This window comes from Cryptomeria japonica, chromosome 8, assembly GCF_030272615.1.
Source record: "Cryptomeria japonica chromosome 8, Sugi_1.0, whole genome shotgun sequence".
Classification (NCBI taxonomy): Eukaryota; Viridiplantae; Streptophyta; class Pinopsida; order Cupressales; family Cupressaceae; genus Cryptomeria; species Cryptomeria japonica.
Window position 1 is genome coordinate 641,897,496 of NC_081412.1, and position 22,573 is coordinate 641,920,068.

The window sequence follows — 22,573 nt, forward strand, 5'->3', positions numbered from 1 at the left end:
AATGTAATAACCGTAGAGAAGGTGAATGAGGATACCATTAAGGAGAGAGTAGACAAAGAGAAAAACACATTCTTTGAGAACGCTATAAAGAAATGTATCGATCACTTGGATACACTTTTACGAGTACTTAATTCTACAATTTTGAAGTATAAGGAGTTATATAGAGAAGCATGTAAACCTCATTGTTTGACAAAGGACATTGATGAGGAGATAAAAAAGACACAAAAAGAAAGTGATGACATAGCAGACAACATAATAGGTTCATCTGGACTTATATCAATTTTTGAGCAAGAAATGGCAGTTTTTGAGGAGAAGTTGGAGAAACTTGAGAAAGGGAAGGCAAGGATAAGGTCCAATGCCCGAGAACTCAAAAGTAAACTTGGTCCAAAATTGGACAATCTTATTACTCAGAGAGTTGAATTATCTAAGGCAAAAATTCAAGGAGAGCGATCACCAGAGAAACAAATGCACTATCTCACTGGTATGATCCAACAGACTGAGGCAACCCTAAATAACAACAACAAGTTTATGCAGATTTTAAATCTAGTTTTGGCAGACATCTTTTAGATATTAACCAACTGGTTATAGACCTTGAGGTAGAATTTTTGTACTCTTTTGATTATTTATGACATCCTTTGTCATTGATGTCAAAGGGGGAGTAGTGGAGAGAAAAATGCATGTATAGAGGAGATCACTTGATCAAGGGGAGAACATCTTTTTGGATTTCAGTTTTGGGATAATAGTTTTGGATTTTTCTCATGAGAGTTGCCATCAATGCCAAAGGGGGAGATTGTTGGCATTCTACACTCTTATGAGAATACTTGATTTTGTCATTGATGGCAACCAATTGAAAACCAACTGGCGACCCACCGACAATAGGTTTCTACATGCACCGACATCACAACTTCATGCACCGACAGACACCAACACCGACAGGCACTTACATCGGCATCCAATTTACACCGGAAATGAAGTATACTGGCACACAAGTCGACATGGGATAAAGTTTTGTTTATATGACCTATTTTGTAAATGTAATTAACTATTTGCAAAGCCGACCTGGTATATTGTAAAAGACTCATATATGTATGAGATCTTATAGGTCATTTTCATAAGAGAGTGATGTGAGATGTAGTAGATGATATGATATGTATGGTAGAAGATAATTGTTTAGTGACAGCAAATGTTTTTGGTTAAGGTATCTATCTGAGCTTAAATCGGTACTAAACCTGGCATTAGAGATGTTGTTATGAGTAGTACATTGTATTGGATTTAATAATCCATTTTGTAGTCAATGAGACTCTTGTTTGAGTAGTGAGCTCTAGGCTATTGGCCTCCCTGCATGTGCAGGCCTCTATTGTAAGTAGTATATATTCATTGGCCAATGAGTAAATATTGTGGGTCACAAATACCACCGAGGTTTTTCCCACACCGAGTTTCCTCATTAAATATCTTGTGTTATGGTGTGTTTCTATGTTGTCTCTATTATTTCTATTTACTGCATTAATTCTTGTTTACCGATACACTATTTTGGGTGGCAAAGTTATTAATAAGTTTAAATATTCTATCAACCAGTTATACACTGTATCACCCCCCCTCTTAGTGTCTATGGGAGTGTCATTGAATCTAACAAGAAAAATCTCATCTCACCAATCATGGACATTTCAAATTAATTCTGCATATTATTAGAGAATTCCATGCATAATTTATCTTGACCTCCAAAAATGATATCATCAACAAATACTTCAATAATCATAATATCATCATCAGTGATCTTATAATATAAATTACTGTCAGCACTACCTTTAGTAAAACTAAGCTTCAAAAGATATTTATCCAACCTTGCATACCATGCTCTAGGAGCTTGTTTCAATCCATATAAAGCTTTCCTTAATCTGCAAACCATATCTTTATCACCTATTAGTGAAAATCCATCAGGTTGCTCAATGTATACCTCTTCCTCAAGTTCACCATTCAAAAATGCACATTTAACATCCATTTGATAGACCTTATAGTTCTTATAAGTTGCATAGGCAAGAAATAGTATAATAGCTTCAATTATAGCTAGAGGTGGAAATGTCTCACCATAATCAATTCCTTCCATTTTAGAATATCCTTTACAAACCAATCTAGCCTTGTTTCTTACAACTTGACCATCCTCATTTATTTTATTCCTAAAAACCTATTTAGCTACAATAACATTCTTATTTTTAGGTCGGGGAACTAAAGTTCAAGTCTCATTCTTCTCTATCTGATCTAATTCATCTTCCATAGCCTTTAACCAATGTTTATCTTTACAAGCTTCAATAACAGATGCCGGTTCAATTTGAGAAATAAGACACACCTCTTCATTTTCCAGTCTTATTCTTGTCATAAATCCCTTGTTCTTATCTCCAATGATTTGATATTCATAATAATTTAACCTTACATTACTTGGTGTCTTCTGAACTTTAGGTTCACTGATCTGATCATCAGTCATAGTTGAATTTTCTGATTAAGCCAGTGTAACTATCTCAGTGTCCTATATCGGTTGAGGCATTGCCAGTTCAGTTATGATCATTTCCACTACCAGTTCCCTGTCATATGATATATATTGATTTCTGTAATGCTCATCCATTTTCACATTTGCACTCTCCATAATTTTCTGCAATCTTTTGATATAACATCTATATGCTTTTCTTTTCTTTGAATATCCAAGAAATATCCCTTCATCACATCTAAGATCAAACTTTCCAATTGAATCATCCCTTTTGATATAACATTTACTTCCAAAAATTCTAAAATATTTAACAGTAGGTGTATGTCCAAACCATAATTCATAAGGGGTCTTACCGGTTTCACCTTTGATGTGAATTTTGTTGAATGTGTAGTCTATTGTACTCACTACTTCTCTCTAGTAGATGTGAGGCAATTTGGATTCCATCATTATAGTTCTTGCTGCATCTAAAATGGTTCCATTCTTTCTTTCCACAACTCCATTCTATTGAGGAGTCCAGGGTGCATATAACTATCTCCTAATTCGATTTGTCTCACAATAACTATTAAAGTCATGAGAAGTGAACTCACCACCTTGATATGATCTCAGAAATTTGATTTTCAATCCAGTTTCTATTTCTACCTTAGCTTTAAAGATCTTGAATTTCTTAAAAGCTTCAGACTTCTCCCTAAGAAAACTCACCCACATCATTCTAGAATAGTCATCAATTATTAGGATGAAATATCTATCGCCTTGAAAGCTTCTAGTCCTTGCTGGATCACATAATTCAATGTAAATCAAATCAAGCACATCATTATATTTATCATGTATGCTCTTAAAAGAAGTTCTAACTTGCTTTCCCAATTGACATTCCTTACATACCAGATTATGAGGTTTCATAATCTTAAGTATATCTCTAACTGCCTTTGTTGAACTAATCTTAACAATACAATCAAAATTAACATGACACAACCTCTTATGCCATAACCAACTCTCATCAATATGATCAATCAAACATGTCTTATTACTAGTGTTCAAGTGAAAGATATTGTTCAAGTGAAAGATATTACCTCCAGTCTGAGTACTGGTTGCAATCCCCAAACCAATTTTGTTAACGATCTTGCATTTTCTATCTTTAAACTGAAGGTGGAAACCCTTGTCCACTAATTGACCAACACTTAAAAAATTATGCTTTAAACCTTCTACATAATAGACATTATCAGTATTATGTTTTCCATCTAGAGAAATAATTCCTCTACCTTTGATCATACATGCTTTGTCAACTCCAAATCTGACTTGACCGCCATTGTATTCTTGTAGGGACAAATTTTTTCTTTTATCTCCATTCATATGATCTGACCACCCACTATCAATTACCCATTCATTCTTGTGCTCAAATTTTGCTGCTAGGGCCTTTTCTTCATTCTCTATATCCGGTTTTGGTTCATCTTCTTTTAATGCATAAAACACCCATTCCTTTCCATTGTCACATCCACTAGCAAATTTTGTTGCTGGTTCATCCTCAGAGTCATCACTTACTCCTTCCTCATCCACTATGTAGCATTGTTTACTTTTCTTGAATCTATATCTATTCTGATTAGGCTTAAATGATTCCTTGACTCTCTTTTCAAATCTTGCATCCTTTCAGGACATCTAGATGCAAAATGACCAATCTTATTACATGGAAAACATTTAAAAGGTGCTTTTCCTTCATACTTACTTCTTGTCGGTCCTTTAGGTACTCTTCTAGAAAATAAGGCTTTAATTTGCTCAATTTCTTCATCCTCTTTCCTCATATCTTCCAATTCCTTTGCATATAAGGCTTTCCAATCAATTTTGCTAGTAGATGTTGATGCATGAAAAATAGGCTCAGATTTTGCAGCTCCAGAAGGTCCAAATTCTTCAAGCTCAAAAGCATATAATTTCCCAATCAGAATATCTCTGTTAACTGAAGTGTTTGCCATTATTTTCAATTCATTAATTACAGTTGCATTCATATTGTAAGCCGGTGGAAGGGCTCTCAAGACTTTGGAAACTATTTCATCTTCACTCAGAGATCCTCCACAACATTGAATTCCCATGACAATCTCATTTACTCTTTTCATAAATGTAGCAATTCTTTCATTATCTTCCATATTCAAGTTCTCATACCTTGCCCGGTAACCATCAAGTTTAGCAATTTTGACAATAAGATCACCTTCATTAAGAGTTTGCAATTTATCCCAAAAGCTCAAAAGCACACAAGAGGGCTTCTCTAGCTCTACAATCATTTTCAATATTGTTGTCTAGGTCTACAAGAGCATGATTGCCAGATGCTGGATCAAGAGCATGATTGCCAGATGCCAGATCATAAGGTGTGTATCCTTTCTTAGTGATCTCCCAAATATCCTTGCCAAGACATCTAGGATGAGTCTCGATTGAAATTTTATATATCCCATAATTTGTTCCATCAAGCTTAGGGACTTCTCTTATGAAAATAGTTGCCAGTGGATTTGAAGTGTTAGCTGCCATAGGATCTACCTCAAGCAGTTAAGCTTCTGCAAAAGAGGACCAAATATTTGATACCAATTGTTAGGATAATCAATGAACAACTGAGAGGGGGGGGGGGTGGTGAATCAATTGTTAACAAATTATATTAATCAAAACACTTTATAACTTTTAACCAGTGCACATAAACATTGAATATTGGAATAGCATAAACAGATACCAGTAAGCAATGGAACTTAAGAATGAAACAAAGAATTAACATAATGAAACCATACCACATAACACCATGATTTGTATGTGGAAAACTTGGTAAAGGGAAAAACCATGGTGGGAAGCCTACCCACAGTCAGATGATACTTCTACAGAAAGTATGCGATACAATAAGGGGTCTGCACATGCAGGAAGGCACACTGCCTAGAGTGTACTGCTCATTACAAAAGAGTCTCATTGACTACAGATTGGTTATAACCACCTCAAGATAATTGGACAAGAATACAAAAGAATGAATTGCCAGAGATAACATCTACCGTGCCTGATTACAGTCCTGATTAAGCTCAATACCAGAGGCCTTTGACCTCTTACTTAAACCCAATTCGATCACATATGATCGACCAAATCGCCTTCGCATATGATATTACATTTCATGACCATGACTATTACCACCATCACCATGATTTGCAATGAGATCTTACATCAATTTATACAAACCCTAAGGCCTAAACCAATTAGGTCGGCCACCTAAAAGATATTACAATAAGATCATTACATACATCCATATTACAATGATATGCCATGCCGGCTTAAGACTAAAACAACAATAACCAATCCATAAACAATCCCGGTAACGTGTAGAGAATACGTTAACATGATATCAGTCCATAACCTAGATATGTACCAGACCTAATCTGGGTCCACCACGCCAAAGCAATGTCTTCAATTAGTTGAGGCACAATCAGGGATCACCTTCTGCATCCCAAATTCTATCAAGAAGCCACACCAACACCACTTAAGCATTTTGTCAAAGATTCTCAGTAAAAGCTCTGTCAGTTAAACCTTAAACCCATGCCAGTAACACAAGATCTTCTACTGGTAACCAAAACCTATTTGTCGGTAACCAACCATAATAGCTAGTGTTGACAACAATGCAACACATAATCAATTCCTCCATATTTCCAATAGTGGGATGTGATGACCATGTCAGCCATCTGATTCTATTTTGCGATGCTGATGACACTGATGGAGAGGCGGGATGCAGACACCTCAACATTCTCACTACCTATGGGGGAGATGACAGTCACCCTTGAGGATGTATACAACATTCTATGCCTACACATTAGAGGAGAGACTGTTAGATATCGATCTGACCGGACAAAGATGATTACAGGAGAGAGCAGGTATATGCTATGGGGAGAGTGATATACAATGAGACGAGGGGTTGCATTATGGTCAACTAGCTCCTACACCCTATTGGTGAGGTTCCATTAGTGAGGCGACTCATGATTGTGACCCTTTCATTAGCCGTGTACCCTAATGGGCGTGACATACATATGAATGGAGGACTCATCTATGCCATATGAGCTATGAAGAGACACATGAGAGTATACTCTTGGGGTTGGAGCATGCTTGCACATCTCTATCATGACCTTTGGGAGTATGTGTTCAGATAGGGATGTAGCCTGATGACATCCACAGTACTATAGGTGTGGTTGTTTGAGCATATTACCTACACTAGACCTAGTGGAGCCCCAATAAAGCTAGTCCCAGAGCAGCCTAGGGTATATACTTATCTTCTTACCCGTGGGTGGTGATTCAATGATCTCCTATATTGGAGGTTGATTTTGCGGGCGGGATCATATGGAGACCCTACCTTAGGATGTCCATGTGGGTAGGGCTATGCAGACAAATGTTTAGCAGGCAAAAGCAACCGTCTACTAGAGGGACAATATAGCCACATAGTCATTCACTTCTACTTTGATTGAGTTCGGCAATAGTTTGGGTTCGATCAATGTGTTCCTAATGATATGCCTATGTAAATCCAACACTCACAAGTGATGTCGAGGCTAGGATCCATTCCTAGACCTACTAGTGATGAGATCAACATCACAAATTTAGATGGGTCAGATCATTACATAGCGACAGATTATAGAGATGATTCAGGTGCACACCAATGATACATCGCATCATGGGGGAGAACATACCCTGGAGCCATTTTCCTAGTAGACTTCCCTAGAGGGAACCCCAGACCATGAAGAGTCAGGCAATGGAGAGGGATCCGATGGATCCAAGGAGGATTCAAAGGATTATGTTGATGAAATAGAGGAGTGGGAGGTAGGCAGAGATGGAGGCGATCCTGATACCGGAGAGGGAGATTAGGATGGAGATGATGATGATGATGATGATGATGATGATGATGATGATGATGATGATGATGATGATGATGATGAGGAGGAGGAGGAGAATGACGAGGAGGATGAGGAGGAGGAGGATGAGGGGGAGGAGGATGAGCTAGGTACAATTCATCACTCTAGGGAGGATAATAGATCCATATATCCATTGAGTCTCCCACTGTAGGCAAAGAAGGATCCCATAAGGGATCCTATTCCTAGTCCCCACCGACCCACACCTACTATACAAAGATTATGAGCCTGGAGAGCCTAGTGGGTCCCAGTCTTAGGCAGTCACTGTCCACAATCCCTACTAGCAGGAGGGAGATCCAGGTAAGGTTCCCTATTGTTGATTAAAATATGTAACTTACCTGCTTTATATTTGATAATATAGAATGTTACTGATGGAAAATTTCTCTCTATCTTGTAGCTATGGTCCAAGAGTTGTGTTCTCTGATTCAGAATGCAGTGACATACCTTATTTTAACTGCACATGTTCCTAGTTCCTCACAAATAGCATACAGATCCCAAATTAATGCAGGATGACACAAGGACATATTCTCCCCTATTCGGATGGAGGTGGAGGTCCTACAAGAGAGACTACGACAGATAGAACGTGACCTAGGAGCGTCATAGATAAAGGCAGCCACATACTGAGGGATTGGATGGAGAGGGATTGCAGGAGCTCCTGACAAAGTCACTCACAGTCCGTATCATGATACACCCCTATGGGGCCACTCCCATGACCAGATCAGGAGGGGTCATCTAGCCACGATCCTCTAGCTACTAGTCCTAGGGATAGGAGATGATTTTGATGTATTGATTTATATATGATGACACTCATGATTATAATGCTTAAACAATGTATGCATTGCTTAGATTAGAAGTAACATATTGAGTAATGAGCATGTATAGCTGATTTAATTTCCATGTGATTGATTTCTCAATGCTTCATGATTAAATTGATACATGTATGATTTTATTAAATAACTAAGTATTTAATCAAATGCTACTTTAATGATGTAAAAGAAGAATGTTTTAAGCCTAAGAAATATATGACTAATGTGATTTAATTAACTCTAATTAAACATAAAATGATATAATTTCTACTTAACACATAAGAAATTGTATAACATTGTAACACATATGAAATGTAAATCCATTACAATTTACATAAAAAGAATCTAAGAAAAACAATAAAGTAATGAAACATGTTTGTTAAGAATGAAGTAATGTAGAAAAAATAATATAACATCATTTAATCTTACATACTTTAATGAAGACATGCTAACATACTATCTAATTTTGAAGAAAAAGACATAAAGAGAGAGAGAGAAAAATAGAACTAGGCATAGTATCTACGAAGGTGCATAACATTTATGGGTTCCTTGAGAGTCATACCTTCCACATCTGCTATCCTGTAAGCACTTGATCCATAGACCTCCATAATGATGTATGGTCCAAGCCAATTAGGACTGAACTTTCCTTTCTCCTCAGGTAAGGAATTCATGTTGCGCTGATTCTCATAAAGGACTAAATCCCTTACCAAGAAGGAACGTTGAATAACCTTATCATTGTAGCTTCGTTGCAAAGTTTTATGATACGCTTGAATATGCTCAAGGAAATTTATACACCGTTCATTGAGCATCTCAAGTTGATGAATTCTTTTCTCTCTATAAGAATCATCATCCACTATACCCCTAAGAGAAACTCTCAAAGAAGGAATTTATAACTCTAAGGGCATAATGGCATCAACACCATAAAAAATATTATAAGGGGTACAACCTGTAGCAACATGTACACTCACATGATAGGCCCACAAAGCATAGGTTAATTGAGTATGCCAATCCTTACCAATGCTTGTTTATAGTCTTTCGAGGAATTTGTTCAATTATCGTATTAGAAGACTCAACTTGACCATTTGATTGAGGATAATAAGGTGTAGAAAATTTATGTTGAATATGATATTTCTCGAGAAACTTCTTCACATCCTTATTTTTGAAAGATGTTACATTATCTGAAACTAAGGCGAAAGGTATCCCAAATCGAGAAATGATGTTTTCCAAAATGAATTGACAAATTAATTTAGCAATAGTGGATCGAAGAGGAACGACTTCCACCCACTTCGTAAAGTAATCAGTGTTGGTTATAATGAAAGTATTTCCTTGGGATGAAGGAGGAGATATTTTACCTACAAGATCCAAACCCCATGTAGAAAAGGGCCAAGACACTACCTATGATCAAAGCTCTTGGGTAGGGGCATGGATCAAATTGCTATGTTGTTGACACTGATGACATCATTTAACAAATGCAAATGAATCCTTTTCCATGGTTTTCCAATAATATCCCATTTGGAGAAATCTCTAAACTGAAGACCTACCCCCAAAATACCCCCCTCAAGCACGTAAATGCACCTCTTCAAGAGAAATAGGGACTTCAGCCTTGCTTAAGAATTGAAGAAGAAGACCATTATAACTCCTCCTATAAAGAAAATTAAAAAGGATAATGTATCTAGCAGCCAATTTGTGAACCCTAGCCCTGGTATTCTTATTTGCAGAGTTAGAAAAGGTACCATCACTCAAATATCTCACGACATGCGATTACCATTCATCAGAATCTATAATGCAACAGTATGCCACATCACTAGGATTATCAGCAATAGACAGGAAAGTAAGGTTGTGAATAGTGAATTTAAGATATACCATGGGGTCCTCTAGAGATACAAGAGAGGAAACACATGCCATCACATTAGCATGTTGATTGTCTTTTCGAGGAATGGGCTCCATGGTATAAGAATCAAATTTTTGCAACAAGGATAAAGCTAGATCTTTATATTGTGATAATTTATCTTGCTTATCTTGATAAAATCCTATCACTTGTCTTATGATTAATTGAGAATATACATAAATAGGTAGATGTTTCACATTCAATGCCAAGGTTGCTTTAATTCCAGCTATAAGAGCTTCATATTCATAACGCCAAGGTTGCTTTAATTCTAGCTATAAGAGCTTCATATTCGGCAATGTTGTTGGTAAATAAAAAATTGAGATGATATGATAAAGGAATAGGCTTCTTTTTAGGAGAAATAAAGACCACCCCTGCCCCCGATCCTGTATGACACTTAGAGCCATAAAAGTACAATTCCCAAGTCTCATCAACCTCAATGGAAAGAATGTATTCATCAGGAAAAGACTCTGGATTAGGTAGGGAGAAGGGTGAAGGAGTATCAACTAAATGATCAATCAATGCTTGACCCTTTATTGCCTTTTTTGAGACAAACTTAAGGTCAAACTTGGTCAACATGATAACCCAGTTAGCTAAGCATCCGGATAGATCAGTTTTGGAGAAAAGATGTTTAAGAGAATCAAATTTAATGATAACATGGATCTCAGCATTCAAGAGATAATGTCTCAACTTTGGGGTCACAAAGACTAAAGAAAGGCACTGTCATTCTATTGTAGAATATCAGACTTCATAATCGAGTAAGGTGTGACTTATTTAATAAACTAAGCATTCTCTACCATCCTTATCACATTGTGCCAATAAGGCTGCAAGAGCTCGAGGGGAAGCATCAGTGTATAGAAGAAAAGGTTTAGTAGGATCAATAGGTTGAAGAATAGGAGGATTGGCCAAATAGGTTTAAAGGTCTTCAAATGCTTGACAACAATCCTCATTCCATTGGAAAGTGATTATTTTTAAGCAATTGTGTAAAGGGAAAGGTACAATCCACAAGTTGAGAGAGGAATCTATGAATAGCTTGGATCTTTCCTTGCAAACTTTTGAGTTGGGAATCATTCTTAGAAGGTGGAATGTTAACAATAGCTTCTATCTTCTTCATATCCACCTCAATGCCATGATGTGAAACTATGAATCCTAATAGTTTGCCACTACCCACACCAAAAACACATTTATGGGTATTCAAACGCATGTTATACTTATGAATTCTCTCAAACATTTGATGAAGGCTGTTAACATGATCTATATGGAGAATGGATTTGGCTAAGATGTCATCTGCGTAATATTCTAAGGTTTTCTGGATATAGTCATGGAAGATGAGAGTGATAGCATGCTAATAGGTTGCACCTATGTTTTTCAATCCAAAAGGAATCACAATCCAATAAAATGTACCTCAAGGAGTGGTGAAAGCAGTTTTATATTGATCTTGGGGATTGATGAAAATTGGATTATATCCTGAGAAACCATCCATAAAGGATAGTAAAGCATGCCTTGCTACCAAATCTACTCTCATATCAATATTTGGGAGGGGAAAATCATCATTTAAAGAGGCCTTGTTCAAATCACAAAAATCAGTACAAATCCTAATATTGTTTTTAGCTTTAGCCACAGCTACAATGTTTGAAATCCATGGGGAATAATTGATAGGATGGATGAATCTAGCACCCAACAATTTTTCAATCTTAGCTTTAACAAGTAATGCCACTTTAGGGTGAATCTTCCGAATCTTCTACTTCACAGGTTTAGCATCAACAATTAGGAAAATGTTATGAGTGACAATCTTAGGATCTATGATAGACATGTCAGAATATATCCAAGCAAATATCTCAGGAAATTCATGTAACAACTCAACATATTGTTTTTGCTCTTCTTCATCAAGACATTTCCCTATCTTAATGATCTTATCTTCAACACAAGGATCCATCTTGATATCAATGGTGTCATTTATTAGGAGATTTCTTTGTTGAGGAGCATCTTTCAATTGAGGGAATTATTTAATTATCTCATTGTTATTTCTTTCTTTCCTAAAGTATTCTTCTGCATTTAAACAATAGGGAAAATTGCAATTATGGTGATAACAAGGAAGGTTGTCATAAGCTCCCAAGAATTCAGCTAAGGAATCATTGGTAGAAAAACATCTAAATCAAAGACACAAGAAGGGTCAAAGTCAATATATTCTAGATATTTTAGCGAGAGAGAAGCATAAATTACATTAACACTAATAGATGGTCTCTTAGAGGATTTAGTACGCTTGAAAGGATCATAACCAAGCCCAAATTTCATATCACGAAAGTTGTTTTCCAAGGGAACTTTAATCTCTTGTTCTTGAGCACCACATCCATTTCCATTATATCCACACCTAGCCAAGATGTGAAAACTAGGACCATAAAGGTTAGTCATTTCAAAGAAGAAGGAGGATTTTCAAAAAGTGAAGGACCAAAATCCTTTAAACCAGAAACTAAGGGAGATGAAATCTGAGAAGCCACCACAAAGTTATTACTCAATGGCCCAGACAAAGTAGATTGTTTTTTAGATTCTTCTTCTTCTTTCTTCTTTTCAACTTTAGGTTCTCTAGGGGGAATTATGTATTACCCTATGAAAGTAGGATTTAAATCAAGGGATCCCCAATCATCTTCTGCAAGAATCCTTATAGGAGAGAAATTATTCTCAATCATAGAGTCAGGTTGAGAATATTCTTCCTCAAAAACCTTAGGTCCACTTGAGGAAATATTGGGGATCGACCCAGATATAGGAGACAGGTTTGATGAACTAGTCACACTAATCAGACTAGCAGCTTTGGAGGAATTATCTAAGATAGTTGGGGAAGAATTTATTGAAGAGGATTTAGAACTTGATGTTTGTAAACAAGACTGAAATCTTGTGTCACCTAAAAAGGTGTATGTTTTATTGTTGTGAATGAACTTAATTTGCCTATGCAATGTAGAGGGAACAACTTTCATGCTATGAATTCAAGGTTTCCCTAGCAACAAGTTGTATGTCAACTCTCCAGACATGACATGGATAGGTGTGGGTAAAGTAACAGGACCTACCTTAATAGGCAAGGTGATGATACCTAATGAGGATTTAGCAACATTATCAAAGCCACGAATAGTGAGGGAATCAGGCTTAATAAGAGATGTATCAACATTGATCTTATTCAACAATTTAATACTACAAACATTAAGGCCAAAACCATTGTCCACTAATGTTCATCTTATCGCACTATCATTTATTATAACCACAATCATTAAGGGATCATATTGTTGTTGAATTTATCTACAAGGCAACTCATCTTGTGTAAACATAATCTAAGCCTTAGGTGATGTAATAGAGTGAGTCAAAGAAGCCATATTATTGGATGTCACTACAGGTGGGACATTCAATGTTTTTGAGGCATCTTGTAGCATTCCTTGATGAATTGAGGAAGTTTGAAGCAAATCCCAAAGGGATATCTTGGTAGGAGTAGCTTTAAGTTGTTCGAAAAGATCATATTCCTTACCAAGGGTTTGTGAAATGTGAGGTGCTTGAGGAAGAATGAGTTGAGGATTAGGTAGAGGAGTTGGAACAACCAGAGGAGGATTAGGTTTCCTATTGTTTCTTGTGTTATAGGTATGGGAAACTGCATTATAACTCTCCTTAATTAGTTGTCTAGAATATCTATAAGGACTCTTAGTGGGATTCCTTCTTTAAACCATAATGATAGGTTTGTTTGGAGTGCTAAAGGAATCATGACCATATCCACCTTGAGCCATGAAAAGAGGTTGATTCAGAAGAGGTGAAGTTGGAGAAGGACAAGTACCTTGGACAACAAAAAGTGGTTTTCTATGTTCATTCACATTGATCATATTGATTAACCTTTTAGATACATTATTCTTGTTTGAAAGCTTAGGCAAAGACATAAAGTCATCAAGGGCATCATCCAATAAAGCATGGTCATATTAATTGAAAGGCTTATCTTTGGACTCAAAAGGAGACATAACATCATAGAGGGAATCATGGGAATCAAATATGTTTCTAGATCTAGTGGAGGAGTTGATAAGAATTTACCCATGACAGGAATCATTCAACTTATCTTTCTCATCACCATGAAATGGCATAGTAACAAGGTTGATTAACTTTTGACAAAAAGAGGGTTTAGAAGGCTTAAGGTTCAAAAAATCATCTATAGCTTCATCTATTTCATGCTTACTAAAATCATAATCAACAAAATTGCATACATCATCAAAAGAATGAACTTCTTGCAAATAGAAATCTGACATTTTGAAATTAAAATTGCATGATACTTAAACACATAATGCAAGGAAAATGGAAGAAAGCTGTCTCTTTTTTTTTATTTTTCTCTTTCTCTATTTTCTTTTATGTTTTGAAAGAAAATAAAATATAATAGATCTAGATCTTACAATGCAATGCAATGCAAATGAAATTGGATTCATGTTAGGTTCACCAAAGATGTGAAGGGGAAAAAGTGAGACTAAGTATGGAAACCCTAATCCCACTCTCATACACACTCATAGAATATGAAAGAGCCTAGGGAGATAATGCACGTTTGATACTTCTTATGAGAAAGAGAGAGCTATGGATTACCTCCTAGGGTTTCTATTCCTTTGTTGTAAATGAGAGAGAGGAATGATGCACAATGCAATCTAACCTAGAAAGCATGTAAGAAAGCAAATCCTAATTTGAGAATGTAGATCAAAGAACAACTGATACACTGCTGAAAAGTATAGATCAGAAGGAAAAATTAGAGGTGCACATGTGTCTGAAATCTAAGTAGAAATGTTTAGGACCAGGGTGCCATGCCACTGTCCTAATTTTGCAATTCTAGAGTTGCAACTGATAGGAGGGATTCTAAGATCTTCAAAGTACTCTTCTGTCAAGTCTTGCTTACAAAGGGTAGGACCATGGTGCTATGCCACTATCCTGAATAGGAATAGGATGCTACGCCCCTATCCTTGACAAATTTCTATACTTCTAAGAGTTTTGGGTGGTGTTGATGCCTTTTCTAGATCTGAAACTGCCTCCAGATGTTTGTTTCTACACCTGCAACTGAAAAGGGAAGGTTTGGGGTGGCTATATAGGGTTTTGCCTTAGTCAAACCCCCATGTTGGTGATTTCCACCTCCATGAATAATTTATAATATACTAAAAATGTGTGTGCAAGAATCTTGTGTATATGCAAGATCCTAAGAATGAAAGTAAACAACCTAGAGCAATCCTAAAGAGTAAACCCTAATTGCTTATAATTGACAAAGTAAATGCTCTAAATACACAATGGAAAGTGATCTAAATCATGAATATGAATAAAAATGAAGCTTATGCAAAGACATGAAAACAACGTGAAACCATACCCAACCCCAATGGAGAGGTACAAGGCAATCATCAGTCGGTGATCTCCTATTGTTCTTCTACATCTTCAAAAGCCCCCAATTGATAAAATGATGCTCGATGAATGTTTTATGGATGGATGTTGAATATTGTTGAAGACTTCAAAGATCTACTCTTTCCCTATAAATAAGGCTCTAATACTCCAAAAACCTATTCTTAGATTCTTAGAAGAAGACCCTTTAAAATGAAGAAAGGGAGCTCTTAAGTATGAAACCCTAGATCTTAATTTCATGTTTAGGATGACCTAGTATTTGAATTTCTCGTTGATATTTTGGGGTTAAGAATTAATATTATAGTATTGTGCTCCCAAAATTTTGGGGAAAAAGTCATGGACCATGTGCATTCCCATCACGGTCCGACCAACTTTTTACCAAATTTTCAGGTCCGTTAGATATGACGATATTACAACGCATCCCAAAGTTACAACTGATTTCAAGATGTTTTGATATGCGAAATCAGGCCTAAATGGTCAAAATAAGACATAATTAGGGTTTATGATTAAATGATTCATTGGAGGAATAAGATGAAAAGGGACCCACTTAGGGTAAAGGGCCCAACTTTATAATATGTAAAGTGATGAAACATGACCTTAGATTTAATTAAATTAATTAATTAAATGCTTAAAGGGGAATTAGAAATGCAAGATGCAAGACACACTAAGGTGGGTACTAATTGAAGTGTGAAATTGTACCACCCTTGCAAGGGTTTACGATTTACGATACTACAAACACCAACCCTCATATCCATCCTTGAACTCTTGGTCATAATAATATTCTCATAAAGTAGTTCTAGCCAAGGCCTTTCAAGGGACCTACATGCCTACCAATCTAAATTTGGACCAGTTTCAAGCTATAGTGGGACAACTTTCTACGCTTCATAGTCTTACATTCAGTAAAGTAGACGATTCATCCAAACAACCACACAATGCACCACTCCATATTGAGACATCTATCCATAAACACTGAATAAAATGTCTTGATAGAAGGAGGAGAATGTTTTAACATTTGTACATTAAAGTAGTCTTAGCATTGGATTTATCTGAAAAGGCCATGAATTATAGAAAGAAGATAACCATAAAAGCATATGATGATGAAGAGTGTTATTCTAAAGGAATGATCAACTTACCACTTTGAGTGGGGCCAATAGTGAGAGATGTAGTTTTCCATGTTCTAGATCTTGATCTAATGTGTAACATACTTTGGTGGTGCAGTCACGATAGGAGAGAGTCCTCATAGAGAACTATCCAAACCGTTCAAAAAGAGCAACACAATAGAAGCAACACAATGAGAATCGGTCTTATATTATATCAAGGAATTCAAATACAAATTGGCCAACAACATGCAAGCTTGTAGGTTTGACACATAGGCCTGATTACAAATAGGCTCAAAATACAATAACTGGGCTCAAGTAAGAATGCAAGCCAACTTCGGATTTCCTAATATTCTGATTAATCTTCTATATTCTCTCTCTCTCTCTCTAAATGCTCAGTTACATTAATTTATATGATATTCATAGCTCTAGGATGATTTTCATCAGCCCAAGATGAAAAACAATTGCCCATCAAGAAGGTGTAATGTGTAGAACAATTAGGTTGGCCTCTACCAAAGATTTCCTTTGAAAAATACTTAGAATAAGGTGCAGACCTAAGGGAATGTCGACCATAAGAAAAGGAATGTTGGAGTCTACGAAATGAGGCTCTGTAAGCCACAAAAATGGTCCAGAAGATTCTCCACTAGCAGAAGTGATAACTTGCCAAAATAAATGTCTCACATTCTAGAAGCGATAAATTGCAAGAAAAAGATCCAAATGTCTTAAGAAATTAGGATAAGATAGACGAACATGTCCATAAACAAAATACAACTCCACAAGATCTAGTGAACAAATGCGATAAAACATAGAATGAAATGCTGAGACTGCAAATTTGTATTGAACAGAAAACAAAACAAAAAACAAACTGGAATTTAAATGTTTTTGGGTGATGCAAGATTACCAAGAACTAGGGATTCTCCTGCATCAAATATCTGCGATTGATGAAAAGTGAGCCCCTCACTTTGTAGGGCCTAGAGGAAAACCAAGACGGTCTACCTCAGCTTGAGAAATCCATGATGAGTCTTCAACTGGTCTGCCCTTCAATTTCACAAGATATTCTCTGTATCATTTGCCTCGAGTGTTGCACCCAATTCTACTATCCAAAATGTCTTCTATTTGGTCTGGTACCCTCTAGGGTATCTGATTCTCTAAGTTTTGTACACCGTCTTCATTGAACTCTAACTCGTGATACTGATTTAGGTCTGGAATATTGAATATAGGTGAAATACCCAAGATATTAGGTAACTCCACTTCACATATATTTCAGGAAGTAAATTTCCTCAAGATCTAACAAGGTCCAAACTTCCTCATCTTCAACTTATTTTAGGTACCAACTGGAAATATTTCTTTTCTCAGATACACAATCACTTCATCTCTAGCTTCAAATTCTTTTTGTTTCCTCTTTTCATGTAATTTCTCTTTATATTTACTGTTCATGTCCTCCAAATATTGTTTGACCTGATTATGTTCTATCTTCATATGTTCTAAAAATGTGTAATGCCTACCAAGATACCCTAGAGAAACTAAACAACTAACACTCTAATGGAGATAATAATTTTTTTTTTAACATCTAATAATAACTAATGCAACACATAATAATATTTGAATCACATTCATTAACCATTTGATCACATGTAACATAAATCATCTTTACTTTTCATTAAATACGCAAGCAAAAATAAACATAACATCTTATTTTTTCCCTAGGGTACCTCAATGCCATTACTCAGTTCATTACTACAATGACATCTTGTTCACACATGATAAGCATATTCCCTCTTGGTTTCATGCATCATATTTAATTCTCTAACCATGAGATATGCAACCTACTACATTATTTATAACTCATCATATGTATGCCATTATATCATTTTACTAATATAATAAACTCCTCTTTTAAATTGCCAAACAATTCCCATATCCTACATTCATTTTATGCACCAAAACCAAATGTGTTCTAACCTAACTTTTCTATCTAAATGCTCTTTTCCTTTTTAATTCCAACATAGTTCTGTTACATTTACAAGAACATGAAAGCATATCTCTTTAGACATATATAAATCATAAATCCTTATTACAAATCGACAGTATACCATATACAATTATATTACAATCCATATCACAATTCTATATGTCATCCTTCATATTTTCACAATTTCATTTACAATGAATTACAACATGAGCATAGCTCATCCTACTACATGAATTCTAGTTTCCTATGTACAAGGTATTACATTACAAAGATCCATCATATACAAATACATAAATCTACTACAAGGTACATCCAATATCCATGAAGAAGAGAATCCACATCCACGCATGAAGGAATCCAAGAGAATGACCCAATGGTCAAAAAACACCAACCACCTGACCATGTGGAACCAAAGGATCCACCCCACATGCTAGGAGATGATACAAGGTCCCTACATGCACTCTAAACCTAAGATGGCACCTATGACCAAAAGAATTAGACCACAAAGGGCTCTCATGCAAGCACCAATACCACAAACAAGAAAAACTTCCAGAGGCGACAACTCAACAAGACATAAAATGCACTATCAAGTCATAAGCATAAATCACCAAGGAAACACATGTAGGAGTGGAGTGTCATCACATGTCATCCTATAACAAATATAACATGTATAACATCATAAGGCACTAGCCTTATGGGCATGTGGAGCCATCTCAACCTATGAGAGAACAAGGGAGATTGACTTGCCATAGCAATGGCCTTCTCATGCTTATCCTAAAACATCCTCTCTAGGATCAAGCCATGAGGCTCACATCACTTATTATGTTTATTAATGAATCTATCTACCCAACCCATTAATTATTAGGTTATCACTTATTTAACATTATTGCACAAAAACTTCCACTATGCCTTGGTGGTCTAAACTCCATGCATCCTTACTAGGAACCTCATGCAAGCCTATCTCTCATGACCCCGATCATCATAAGGAAACCCACTCCCCCTAACGTGGTTTCAAACAAAATCAAAAAAGGCTCTAAAAAAAAATACAAATCTGCAACATAACACTCATATGCATCCAATGGCTTACTTCCCAAAACAAGGATATTCAAGTAGCCAAAAACACAATGAACCTCTTGGCAATACCACATCAAAAGCTATAATTAACCATCAATGAAAAGCATCATAAATATCATAAAAGCCTTTTAATTCAAATCTGATTTAAATCTGAGACAAAAATGAAAACAAAACAACAACCAAACTCATATTCATAAAGCCTTAGGACAAGGAAACTTGACACACACTCAAAACTACAACAACATAAAAAAAATGAGCCTCGTGGCCAACAATAAACATAGGCATATCAAGCCATAAAATTTTTTGTCATTAATGAAAGTAAAACCATAGCAAGGCCAACTCACTTGCTGCCCCAAAACAACAACACTTCCAACTCACCAACCATAGCACATCAATATGGATGAAAGCACAATTCTCTCCCCAATAACATAGGAAGGTAAATATGCTTTAAACCAACAAAATACATCAAATAAAATTAGATATAAAACTAGAAATCATCAGCACCCTCAGTAATGCCTCTCGTACATGAATTAATCCAGAAAGTACCACACAAGCAAGCAACTAGCAAATTAACCTACAGGAAAAACTACAGGAAAAATTATAGGAAAAATTATATAAAAGAAAACTACAGGAAGCCATTTCTCACATTCTAACTTGATTTCTCAAAAACAAGAAGAATAAAATAATCCCTTCCAAATCTGATTTCTGAAAATAAGAATCAATTTAAAATTCTTTTCTAAATCCCAAAACAATCTTTCAACAGACAATTTAAAAAAAAACAATGCGTAATGCTGGTAAAACCACCAACCTGGAAAATGCAGAAAATGGAAGAAAATCTGATGTAGAATCCAAAAAAAACACTCCAAGCTTTTAAACCAATTTGAATGCATAGGAAGGCCTATTTATCAAAAATCAAAAATCAAGACAAAACCAAGCAAAACCATCCTCCAATCAAAATATTCAAAAATATTATATTCTATACTTACCTTCTCAAAGTTCAAGAAAATAAAATATATTTTCTACCTACCATAAACTTCCAGATAATCAAATCCAAGGGTAGGTAAAATAAATTAAACCATTGACCTATGGTGAAAATGACTTTTAAATAAAAGAATACAAATTACCCCTTTTAATTACTTAATGGGGTAAAATAATATCACTCAATAAATAAATTTCATTTCAACATTAAATAAATAATTTTCCACCATAGAAATTTATAAATAAATATTAATAGTAATAGGAAATCAATAAATAAAATTAAATAAATAAAACTCCAATAAATAATAACTCAATTGAACCCAATAAATAAAAGCTAATAGATTAAATATAAAATACTCAACATTAAATTAAATAGATCAAATAATAAATAAATCTTCATTAAATAAATAAATAAAAGATCAAGCCAATTAAATTAAATACATTATTCACTTAAATAAATTCCTTATAAGGAGAAATCCAATTACCTCCAACTCATGACGAAGAGACTTAACCAATACACCACAACATTTACTTGACCAACAAAAAGGGAAATCAAAATAACATAAGACATCAACAAATCAGCTAACATCAAGATAACTTGACAAGGTGAACATCTTAGACCTAGAGTACGTGCAGGGAACTCATACCATCTCCAAACCACATAACCATTGGGATTTAAAGACACGCTCAGACCTGTGAAGCTAGGTGGAGTCGATGTTTGGTACCTGCAAATCCTGCAACCACAAGATGACAATACCACATGTATATATATATATATAACAAGCAAGTGATAGAGAATCGCAATGACACATCCCACTCACAATGAGTGATGTGACATCATCTCTATCACGAAGACAATCATACAATAATCAACCTCATCTCAACAATGTCTCATCCTAAATAATCATGAAATAGGGTTAGTGAAATCGACATAATATTAAATCCATGTTTAATATAAACTATCAATAATCCATCATAATATTGCATATAGATTCCATTAGCCACCTAAATCCATCAAAGCACATAATCCATAATCATAATGTCAACATCATATGAATCATCAAAATAGCAAAATTCTTAATAATATCTGAACATCATAATGAGTAGCTGAATTACATGTCAAATCATAATCCATAACATCATAATAGTCTAGGTAAGTCTATCAAGCATGAAATAAAAAGTCAACTCTACTCAAAATTAGTCATATCAAGGGTGGACACTACATCCTCCCCCCCTTGGTCTAGGCTCACTCCTGGAAGCCCGAGAACAAGTAAGGGTACAACTCTCTCATTTGTACTGCATCCTCCCATGTAGCTGCAGAATCATCATTTGGATCCCACTAGACCCTAACCTGCTCAATGCTCTGTCCTCTGAGGGAAATCTCTTGGTGTTGAAGAATGCGCAGAGGATCCATAGAAAGATTCTTGTCCTCGACGTGTAAAGCATTCCAATCCAACACATGTGAAATATCAGGATGATATAACCTCAAAACTAAAATATGAAAAACATCATGGATGTGAGACAAGATAGGCAGCAAGGCAAGGCAATAAGCCACAGGACCAATCCGCTCCAAAATCTCAAAAGGTCCAACAAATTGAGGTGCCAACTTAGAGCATTTTCCATAATGGATCGGACTCTTTCGTGGGTGAACTTTCAGAAACACCTTGTCACCAATGAAAAAATGCTTATCCACTCGATGTGCATCCGCGTATTTATTTTGTCTATCTTGAGCAGTAATTAAATGCTCTCTAATACGAGCCACTTGCTCCTCCATGTCCTGTAACATATCGAAACCAATACGCACCTTGTCCCCCAAATGGTCCCAACTTAAAGGAGTACGACATGGCCTACCATATAATGCCTGATAAGGGGACATTCCAATAGAGCTGTGGTAAGCATTGTTGTGTGCAAAATCAATCAAAGAGAGATAATCCTCCCAATGGGATTGCTGATCCATCACATACATCCTCAACATGTCCTCTAATACCTGGGT